We start from the raw sequence: 11,213 nt of genomic DNA, 5'->3' as shown, positions 1-11,213 counted from the left end.
AATTTTATTTTTTTACTTTATACGCTTGTCTGTTGTTTGAATTTCTTATAAAAGTCTTTATTACTTTGTAATTTAAATAAATATGTAACTGAAAATGAAAAGTAAACTATCCAAATCCTAGCCCCTGAGACAAGTATTCTTAACATTTGGTTATCACCTTTCTAGACATGTCTCTATGCATAAAATAATTAGACAATTTACTAACTTGGCATTATACATATTAGCGTGGTTTCTTCACCCAGCATCACATCATCAAGTCTTTCTATCTAGAGATCAGTAGCAGTGTTTGTAATGGTTGTAAGATGTTGCATTATATGATGGTGGAAGGAAAATGCACTGTTTCCCTCTACTGCTTTACTCTTATGTGACCAGATGTGTGGATTTTCCCACACCAAACAACTCTCCAGTTCTCTGTAGGCACCAATTGGGTGTCCTACAATTCAATTCAGTTCTGATACTATCAACTTGGAGATAATGTCAGATCCCACAAATAAGGGCTCAGTCCCACAAGACTAACCCCCATTCCCTCTTCAGACACCAGTCACAAGTCTCAGGTTGTCCCTTGTACTTCTGACCAACCAGCTATAAATTGGGGTTCCCATGACCTTCCTCAAGTTTGATAATTTGCTAGAACAGCTCACAGAACTCAGGAAATCAGTTTACTTACTAGCTTAGTGGCTTATTATAAAAGAGTACAGTCAGGAACAATCAGATAGAAGAGATGCATAGGGCAAGGCATGTGGGAGGGGGTTCGGAGCTTCCCTGCCTTCTGTAGGCGTGTTGCCCTCCCAGCACCACCATGTGTTCACCAGCCCGGAAGCTGTCCAAACCCCATAGTTAGGGATCTTTATGGAGGCCGCATCTCTTAGGTGTGAGTGTTATCTCAGTCTCCATCCCCTCTCCCCTCCATAGAGGATGGGGGGTGAGGCTAAACATTTCCAGCTTCTAATCATGGCTTGCTCTTTCTGGTGACCATCATCCATCCTGAAGCTGTCCAGGAATCCACCAGGAGTTGCCTTGAAATACTTTCCTTTCAGCCAGGAAATTCTAGGGGACTTAGATTTAGGAGCTCTATGTCAGGAACCAGGGTCAAAGACGAAGAACAAAAGAAGCTTTTAGCATTTTTATTGCTTAGGAAATTACAAAGGTTTTTGAAGTTCTGGCCAGGAGCTGGGGTTAAAGACCAAAATATATATCTCTTATTATTTCTTATTTCTTATTATTGTGATATAATAAGATATCACAGATAGTAAGATAATAGACCCCTCCAGTATAAACAAACCCTTGTTGATGAACTTTCAGGTAGTTTCCAGTTTTCTCCACTTTAAACAGTACCCTTAAGGAACATCCATGTATGTACATCTTGGCAGCCATCAGTTATGTTCAGTTATCAGAATAAATTTCTAAAGTGGAACTGTGGGTCACAAGGTCTGTACATCTTGCAATTTGGTGTGTGCCCTGTTGTCCTCAATGAAGGGGATTCCATGAGGCTGGATGGCCCCTGGCCATTAATGCCACAGCGCCCTCAGCTGTATTGTGGCCAGTTGTCATCGCAGGCACTAAGGAAGCACTGTGTAGCCTTTGAAATCCACAAAATGAGTCACAAGAGTCTTTCAGCTTTTGGTAACTTAAAGGCTGGCTTTATTCTAGTGTTAAGAAAGTTCTTTGAGGCTGGAGGCCTAACTTCGTGGCTCTGAGAAAGCCCAGCTGAATGCACTTCCAAGTCCATTCTCACCACTCAGTCCTTACTCCATCCCTTCAAGCAGGAAGATATATCCTGGCAAGGAGCATAGCATAAGCAACAAAGTGTTATCACTTATAATTTACTGCTGCTTCTTTCTATAACCAGATCACCTAAAATTGGTTATCCCTATACCCCTCCTTGTATCTGATCGGCAGGGAACTTTGGAAGTACATGGGCAGACACGTAGACACCAGACAGGGGTCAGGTCTTTACACATGTGTCATAAGTAAGTGCCTCTTCATGTTCCATCTCCAGCCTAACAGCCTGGGTGTCGCATTCTGCAAGGCACATTGACAATTCAGAGCATATACAGAGAAGAATGGCTCTTTAACTGTGGTCTGAGAGGAATGACATTTATTTATTTGTTTGTTTGTTTGTTTATGCCTGCAGCACCTGGTCTTCCTGGGTGGTCTCCCATCAAAGTACTAACCAGGCCCAACCCTGCTTAGCTTCCGAGATCAGACATTGGGTTTGTTCAGGGTGGTATGGCCATAGACCATGAACTGTGGCTCCACTGGGGCACGAACCCAGGACCTTCTGCATGTTAAGCAGACATGCTAACTGCTACACTATGGAACCACGTCCAAGAAAACATTTTAAATAGAAGGATAAATCTTAATTTTCATTTTAAATGGTAGTTTTTGGAGAAAGAGGGAATAGAATGGAGAGGACTTCAGAACTATCTAAAATTTTATATAATTACAAACAAATAAAATTGAACATTTTTCCTATGTTATTTTTTTGTGCTATGTAACATATTATCACACAATTAGTGGCTTAAAGCAACCCGTGTTTATTATTACCTCACAGTTTCTTTGGGTCAGATGTCTGGGCATAACTTAGCTGGGTCCTTTGCTCAGGGTGTCACAAAGCTGAAATCAGTGTCATCTGGGCTGCCTTCTTATTTAGAGGCTCTATCGGGGAGGAATCTGCTTCCATATTACCTCAGGTTGTTGGCAGAATTTTTTTCCCTGCAGTTGTAGGGTTCAAGCCAACTTGCTTCTTCAAAGCTGGCAATACAGTTTCTGACATATGACACGTATGTGTGCATAAACCTCCTTTTAAGAGTTTTCACCTGACTCAGTCAAGTCTAGGAAGGGTAATCTCCCTACCATATAATCCAGCAATTCGACTTCTGGGTATATATCCCAAAGAATTGAAAGCAGACTATAGAAGAGATATTTGTACACCCATAATCAGAGCAGCATTATTCACGACAACCAAAGGGTAGAAGCAACCCAAGTGTTCATTGAAAGATGAATGGAAAAACAAAATGTGGTGTATATACAATGGAATATTGTTCAGCCTTAAAAAACAAGGACATCTCTTAAATGCTACAACATGGATGAACTTTGAGGACAGTATGCTAAGTTAAAAGCCAGTCACAAAAATATAAATATTGTATGATTCCACTTATATGTGGTACCTAGAGTAGTCAAACTCATAGAGATAGAAAGTAGAATGATGGTTGCCAGGGGCTGGGAGAGGAATGGGGAGTTGTTGTTTAATGGGTACAGAGTTTCAGTTTTGTAAGAGGAGAGTTCTGGAAATTGGTTACACAACAATGTGAATGTTCTTCACATTACTGAACTGTACACTGAAAGATGGTTAAGTTGGTAAATTTCATGTGCATTTTACTAAAACTAAAAATAAAAAATAAAAATTTAAATATCAACTGATTTGGGATTTTAAGTATACCTGTAGAATCCCTTCACTTTTGTTGTATTCTTTTTGAAAGAAGCAAGTTACAGTTCTTGCCCACACTCAAAGGGAAAGGATTATACGACGTATGAACACCAAGGGGGTGGGGACCATGGGTCTGCCTTAAAGTCTGATTTTTTCCTAAAAATCAAAAGCAAAGTGAAACAAGTGAAATCCATAGCACATATCCAATTGATGTCATAACAATACACACAGATTTTAAAACAGTAATTTGATTGTATGGCCCTTATAAGTGTACCACAAAGACAAAAAAAAAAAAACACTTCAGTAATCATAGAGTTAATGATAATATTAGTATGATTCTTCCGAAACCAGTATATGTATGTAGTAGGATAAAGCAAATACCAAAGGTTAGAAACCAAAATTTTCAGCATAAGAGAAATAGAAATACAAATATAAAATCTAATAAAAATATATTCTTAAATTTTAACCAGAAATATCAGAATGAACTTGAGATACGTTTTCTGTTTAAAAGTATATATATTTTTTATTTATGTTCATTGTACAAATCTGGAAACAATAACCAATCCATAGCAGTAGGTACTTCTAGATTCAGACTGTGGTCACTATATACCATTTTCCGTAAAAAGAAATGAGAGCCATTTGGAAAAATGACTGATTCTAGGTCTGGGGCAGAAAAATACACATGATGAGCCTACATCCTTTTATACCAGAAAAAAAGGAAACTACCAAAGATTTTGAGGGCCATGTCAACAGACTCAACAGTGTATTACAGAGACTTCCATCAGCCAAAGGTGGAACAATATAAGTATTAATAACAGCTATAATGAAAAATTAAATATAATAATAACTGTAATGAATTGAAATACAGCAAATATATTAAAATCTATGTCTATGTAATAACATTTTAAAAGGCAGACAAAAAAACCTCTGATCATCTTTAGATAATATGAGAATTTAAAAAACTGGCAAATAAAGGAAAAGAACCACACATTTAATCTGCCTTTCCTATATAAATTACCTCAGGGTAACTTTAGAGAAGATTTCCAGCTAAAAAATTATAAAAAAAGAATTAAATCATTACTGTTTTGAGAACCTCCTAATGAAATATTGGGTCTAGGCAATTGTCATTTCAATGGTTACTGACATCATAACTTCTAGTTCTAATATTTGGTATTCATAGGAAACACCTAGGAACAGAGAAACATGCTAAATAATGTGGATGCAATCAGCAAAATCCAGTCTAGGACAAACAACCTGTTTCCTTCAACAAATAAATTGCAAAAAAAAAAGGGGGGAAGGGACCTTTAGATTAAAAAAGACTTTAAAATAAATTAGCCAAAGGCACAGTGTGATACTTGTTTGGATAATAATTTGAACAAACCAAATGTAAAAGACATTTATGGGAAGTCAATATTTGATAATATTAAGAAATTAATGTCAATTTTTTTAAAGATATAATCATGCTTATGGTTTTAAAAAGTCTTATTAGAATTCCATACTTAAATATTTATGGATGAAATGATATAATGTTAGATATTTGCTTTGAGATAATCCAGTGAGGACAGAGTGGGAAGTTGGAGTGGCTGTGGTTCTAGGTGACTCAGGACTGTCCGTGAGTTGATAATTATTGAAGGCAAGCAATGGGTATATGGGAGCTTATTGTATTATTTCCTCTACTTTGGTTTAAAATTCACCTTAATAACAAGTTATTTTTTTTATTTCTTTGTTTCTGAAGCTTAAGCTTCAGGCCAGGAACCAAAAAATATTTTTTCTTTAATGTGCTTTGGAGAATTTTGAAATACAATGCTGTTATGGTGGCCTGGCCAAGCCCTAGTGGATTAAGTGAGAAAGAATTCCTTGGAAACCAGGTTCTCCAGTGCTCAGGTCACCTCCATACCATGTGCTTTCCTGTCTCTTGTCTTTCAGTATGGTTGGTGGCTGGGAAGAAGGATTGAGGTTTGTTGGTTTGGTTTGATTGAGTCATCCAGTTTGCTCTGCCACCAGACTGAATCTAGTGACTCACTCGGCAGTGGCTTCTTCCTGAGAGTGTTGGGGTGAAACCCTGAGCTCCACACCAGGCCTGCCATTGAGTGGTCCTGGTTCCAATCTTGGTTACCTTTGAACTCGTGGTCTGGGTGAAGGTGGACACATTTTCTGTCATGAAGACAGCACTTGAGATAAGTATTTCTTTTTTGGCCTTTTTAAACTCCTTACCTAGCTCCAGAAGGTTTCCCTCTTCATATTAATTGGAAACCAATGTTTTATGGACATAGGGCCACGGCAGAACCAGATTCTTCTCTTGAAAAGTGCCAGAGCCACGTTCTAGCCTCATCATCCACTATCCTGAAGGAATAACAAAGATGCTTATTTTGTCTGCACCTCCCTAGCCAAAAACATAACCCTCTCCAGACTGTGTTCCTTTAGATTTCCAGACTCTTGTGGGGCAAGATGCTCGTACTCTTTGGAATTTAGACAAAATGAGGGCTATGCTAAAGTTCTTTGACTTAGCAATCTTCATAGATACAAGTGCAGCTTTGCTCCAGAGCAAAAGCACGTCAGCTCTGTCCCCGCCCCAACAAAAGGGAATAACAGGTATATGCAGTATCTTCACCTGGGTCTGTCCCGTTGTAGGTCCATAGATGTGTTTACCATTTTGATATTAGACTTTAGATGTTTTAAGGGCAGTGGTTAATTCTGAGTTACAAAGCAGTAAAAATGCTAAAAGTGCTAATAAGAAACAGTGTGCATTTTACAGAAATAGGACTAAGAACAAAAATTGCAAGGGAGAGAAAGGGACTTGTTTTTATGTAACTGACCATAACCACCAAGAGAAGAAAAAAAAGGGGAAAAATTTGAAGTTTGCAACAGGAGGACCAGCATCATTGTCTGGTTAATTTAGGAGAAGGAGGAGGCATTTATTCAAGAACTCAAAAGCTAAGCTGGTGGAAGTGCCACTGGTGACATATTAGATGCAAGCTGAGGATGGCCCTCTAGGTACCTAGGGATCTGTACCACTACCCTCTAAGTGTGATGGCCACCACAGCTGCTAAAGGAGTTCCTGCTGCAGGTCAGGAGTGTCAAAGAGAGGCCCTTCTTTCTACATACACAAATAATACAAAAATACATTTTTGAGATTTAAAAATTCAGACTCCATAGGAAAAGTTCTCCGTGACCCAGTATCGGGCCCCTCCCTGAAGGGAACCACTATATCCTTCGGTGTGGGCCCTGGCAACCATCCAGGCTTTTTTCTATGCATTGACCTTCTTCTAGGTACCTGTAGAAATGGGTTGGGTTTTTCTTTTTCCCTTCCGTAAGTGAAACTGTACTGCCCTTCACAATTGGATTTTTCAATTAGCAGGATGTCTTGGAGATCTTTCCATGTCAATATATAAAGATTTACCTAATTTCTACTGCCACCTGTCATTTTGTAGCATGGACAGGCTGTAATTTAACCATACTCCTAGCGATGCACATTTAGACTGTTCCCATTTTCTGCTGTTGCCAACAGTGCACAGATGTCATGAGCATCCTTGTTCATTCCTCCTTGTGAGCGTGTTTTGCTATAGACACTAAGAAGTAGAATGATTAGGTCAAAGGGGATGTACTTTTATGTTAATAGATTCTACCAAGTGGCCTGCCAAAGTGACTGTTCTAGGTTACATGTGTCTGGCACTACATGGATTTTCACTGTAGGTTTAACTCTCCTCTTCAGGAAGAAGATGAAAGCATATGCTTGATTTTAAAGCATCAAAGGATCTCTAGACATTTGGGGATGGGGGTAGGGGATGAAATGTATAAAGGAACTGCAAATTTAAAACCTCTTTAGTCACTTTAGCTTTAAAAACAAAGGGGTTTGGGATCTGACCTGCATGTATGTGGAGGCCCTCTGTGCCAACTGAGAGGGAGAGCAGCAAGGGCAAGGTCTGCCCAGTTTTAAGCCTCTGGACCGAAGACTTCCTTCCCATACTGACAGGTGTCTAAACAGATGGAGCAGCTTTAAAAGAAAAGTGAAAACACCTGCTAGCTTAGGGCACAAGGCTCTTGAAATGGTAAGCAAGGACCTGTCTTCCTTACAGGAGGGCAGGCCACATAGTGGATGAATGAATAGGATTTGACTGGTGACAGCTATGAGCTGTGGTGGGTAAACCCCTGCTGAGCTCTTTGCAGTTAAGGAGTTGAGGTACCCACCCTCACCTCAGAGAGAATGAGGTTGTCCTGCCATGGCCCTGTCTATGTGGACACAAGGTGGTTGGAGGTCTAGGGGAACCACATCAATGATGGGTAGTGAGCCAGTCCTAAAAGGCCTGCAGCCCTCAGAGACTCAATTTTGGGTGAGGGTCCCCAGGGGCTCTAGCGGCCTGCCAGCCTCCTACCTCCCCTGCTCTAACCATATTCCAGTTTGTTGAGTTTCTCTATTTATATAAAAAGGTTTAGAGTTCACTATTTGCCTTTATGATTATGGCTTTGAGAGAGAGGAAGGAAGCTGGAGAGCCAGAGGTTTTGAAAAAAATACATAGGGAAACAATTTTGAGTCTCCTGACTAGCTTTCTTAATCCTTGGCGATTCCTTTGATTCTAGGCAAAAGCTAGAAGGAATATCCTTTACGTTTCCTTTCAGTTTTGTAAGAAAAAACGTCTCTTCTCACTCTTCTTTATTTAATCAAGTGATGCAGCACATCCATTTCCCTCACAGTGTCTTGCATCCATATTTAGCTAAATTAATATCAGACAGAACAAGTCGAGGGAAGCTCTTTAACCAAACATTCAAATTAACTTTTCAAGTCCTGAAACTACATCCAGAATTTTAGAAAGGTGTGCATGTGGGGAGCAGTTAATTCTTGCTTCTACCACTTGACCAGGTTGGAAAAACTTAACAGCTGGCCCCATCCACACCATCCATCCAGCTATGAAGAACTTTGTGTGCTAGCCACAGAAGCTCATTAACAAACATGCAGAGAATCCATTTCTCTCCCTTCCTCACACATGGTTTGTTGTTATTTTTTCTTTCTTAAAGAAAGGCTTCTGTCTTGGTCTTTCTTAGCAGTTTGATTTCAAACCCTGCAGTGGGACTGTTGTGCAGTCCTGTTCCTGGGATCGCCTTCTCTACAAGCATCTTGTCTGCTGTGCACGGGTATGGAGAAGAGCAGGGGGGCCAAATTCTGTTGTTTTGGAACCAGTTGAATCCTCTAAATTCCAGAGTACCCCACTCTTATCCTCTCCTTGCAGCACTTAGATGTTAAAGGGGAATTATCCAAGACATTTATTTCTGCTCTTATGTGGTGTGCATACATCATTGCTCTCAACTGCTATTAGATCTCCTAGGATGGGTCTTCCCTCAGAACTGCTTCAAGGCTCTGAGCTCAGCTCTTAGCTTCGGTTTGGGGATGGGGAGTAGGGGCGGGTAGGCAAGGGAGTGCTCAGTTACAACTTTGTTTGGATCCCTGGATGAAGGAGAGTTGCTATTACCAGGAAAAGGTGAGTGCTGATCTTCCCCAATGGGAAGAAGGCCTGTGGCCTTCCTTTGTGGGTTCTGTCACGTGGAGGCACAGGAGGCCCGGAGGAGGCTCTGGGTTTTATAGTGCATGGACAGTGGGGGTGGTACTCTCTGCACAGCGCCCGAGGTTACACCCTCCCCATAATGAGCATAACATCTCATGGTTGTGTTTAGGGCTCCAAAAAGATAATCTGTGGCAGCGACATCAGGCCGTCCTATATCCTGTGAACTCCTAAAATTTTGTAGGCTCTTCATTTCTGGAAATATACTAAGAAGCAAATAGCCTGGGCATACACATCCTCCCTTCCCCCCAGCTTAGCTCAGAGCAAGGAGAAAGTTCCTGGGCTTTATAAATTAGGATATTATGCGAGGGATCCAGTGGGCAGACTAAGTGGCCCCAATGAAGAGCATCTGGGTTGGGTAGAGGCCAACATGACTGACTGAACTTTACCTCTTCCACTGTTTCAGCCAGATCTGGTTCATTTAACAAAACCTCCAGGTCGTCTCCTCCTCTCATTGGGGGTTCGTGAGACTGCCTAAGCCTGTGCAGATGTATGTTCCTGCTCCCATAAACATATTGCAGTTTGTGGGCCTTCAATTGATTTGAAGGGACTCTTCCAGTCTCAGGGAAGAGCAGCTCACAGTGGCTGTGATTGGAAGGGACTCTTCCAATCTCAGCTCCACTGAGCAGCTCACAGTGGCTGCAGCAGGAACTTGGGCCTTCTCAGGAAGGAGGGTGGGGATAGGCAGTTGTGTTGGTTTCATCCTGGAACCTCCAGAGACAGGGGGACAGGCTACCTGACCCTTCCCTATCAGTGTTGCTAGTCACGTATTGGGCACATCTGGCATTTTAAAGAACTACTAAGCCCTCCTAGGAACCAGCTCTGTCTTCATATAGGATACTTAAGCCCTGGTTGTCAAAGTGATTTGTGAGTACCAAGAAGGCAAGAAGGATGGAGACCATTTATTGAGAGACTGTGATGGCTACCCCATTGTTCAGAAGTTTGACCTCAAAGTTGACAGACTCCAGTCTGTCAGCCTGCTTTCGGCCACCTCCCACTTTTCTGGTCTCTAACACACCTCTTGCAGACCAGCCACTCACTTGATACCTGGCACAGTTCAGCTGGGGTTCCTGCCCTTGCCCTCCACCCACAGAAGGCATATACCTATCTCAGAACACTCAAAAGGGCTTTTGGCTTCCAGGCTCCAGCTTTAGCCATGAGAAACCCACTTTTCTGGGCTCCAAAAGATGACATTAATCCATTCTTCTCAGACCGAGCATATTAATTCTGATCACTGGGATGATTGAGTCGGTGGGAGGGGGCGACATTGCTTTCTGAGCTATTGTGTAAAAAACATCACTGGGACTGCACTTTCACACAGAATGGAGACGGTCATTCTCCGGAGTTGGGACAAATTAGAACTCTTGAAGAATATCTTTGTCTCTGGGTGTTTCAAAGGCAGTAATAATTACTTTACAAACAATAGCTGTTTTCTTCTGCAACCCATTTCCCTAGATTTTACTAACATATTTGGCACAGTCAAACTTCAAACCACCATGACTAAAGCTGGATGTTTGGGAGGTGGGGGTAGGGGTAGGGTCAGTTTGAGGGGCCAGTTAGAAATCTGCACACCCAAACAGCTCCCCCCACCCCCAACTTTTAAGAGTTCTTGCCAGGGAGTTGTTTGTTAATGGGGAAAGAGACAGAGTAATGAAACCTTCTCAACTAAGCTAGGGCAGAGCTGTACCTAACGGTTTCTGGACTTGTTGCCACCCTCAGTAGTGTTTCACCTCTGGTGAATTTGCCAAATAGGCAGCAACCGAGGGAGGTTTCTCATGATCCTTAGAGGCAGAGCTCAGGGAGGGAGGGAAGGAAATGGAAAGTGAGTGCCCAGGCCTCACCTGAAATGGCCTGCCTTCAGACCCCAGGCAAGCCCCTCTGCTCCGTGGTTTGGGTAGGAACCCCAGGGAGTTGCATCCTGATTTCTTGGTAAGGATACTTCAGGAAGCCGAAGAGGAGAAGGGGGAGGAAGAAGCTTCTCTAACCACTGGACTAGCAGCTGGGCCTCCAGTGGAGGCACTATTAGCATTTGAAAACTCTGAAGGGGCTGAGAGCTTCCTGGGGTGGGCGCTGGGGCCTGAGCGGAGACTCGCAGTGGCTCCACACAGAATAGGGCTGAGCATCCAGGGTATAAAGACCAGATTGGACTCAAGAATGAGCCCTTTGTGGCTTTGTCCCAGGCTTGAAAACTGTGACCAAGGCTCTTTCGTTGTTAAGAAAGACTGTTT

General features: G+C 41.9%; 1 protein-coding gene, 1 non-coding gene and 1 pseudogene across 8 annotated transcripts in view; 1 reads left to right on the top strand and 2 right to left on the bottom strand.

Moving 5' to 3' along the window:
- SUFU (SUFU negative regulator of hedgehog signaling) overlaps positions 1-11,213 on the top strand; it is a 95,005-nt gene that overhangs the window by 41,659 nt on the left and 42,133 nt on the right. The gene's annotated exons all lie outside the window — the stretch shown is intronic.
- On the bottom strand, positions 2,126-2,241 carry LOC111734135 (annotated as a pseudogene).
- TRNAV-AAC lies at positions 2,251-2,323 on the bottom strand. Its single transcript has one exon. It is a non-coding gene; the product is annotated as a tRNA-Val (tRNA).

This window comes from Pteropus vampyrus, unplaced genomic scaffold, assembly GCF_000151845.1.
Source record: "Pteropus vampyrus isolate Shadow unplaced genomic scaffold, Pvam_2.0 Scaffold816, whole genome shotgun sequence".
Classification (NCBI taxonomy): Eukaryota; Metazoa; Chordata; class Mammalia; order Chiroptera; family Pteropodidae; genus Pteropus; species Pteropus vampyrus.
This window is presented reverse-complemented; position numbering and strand designations above follow the sequence as displayed.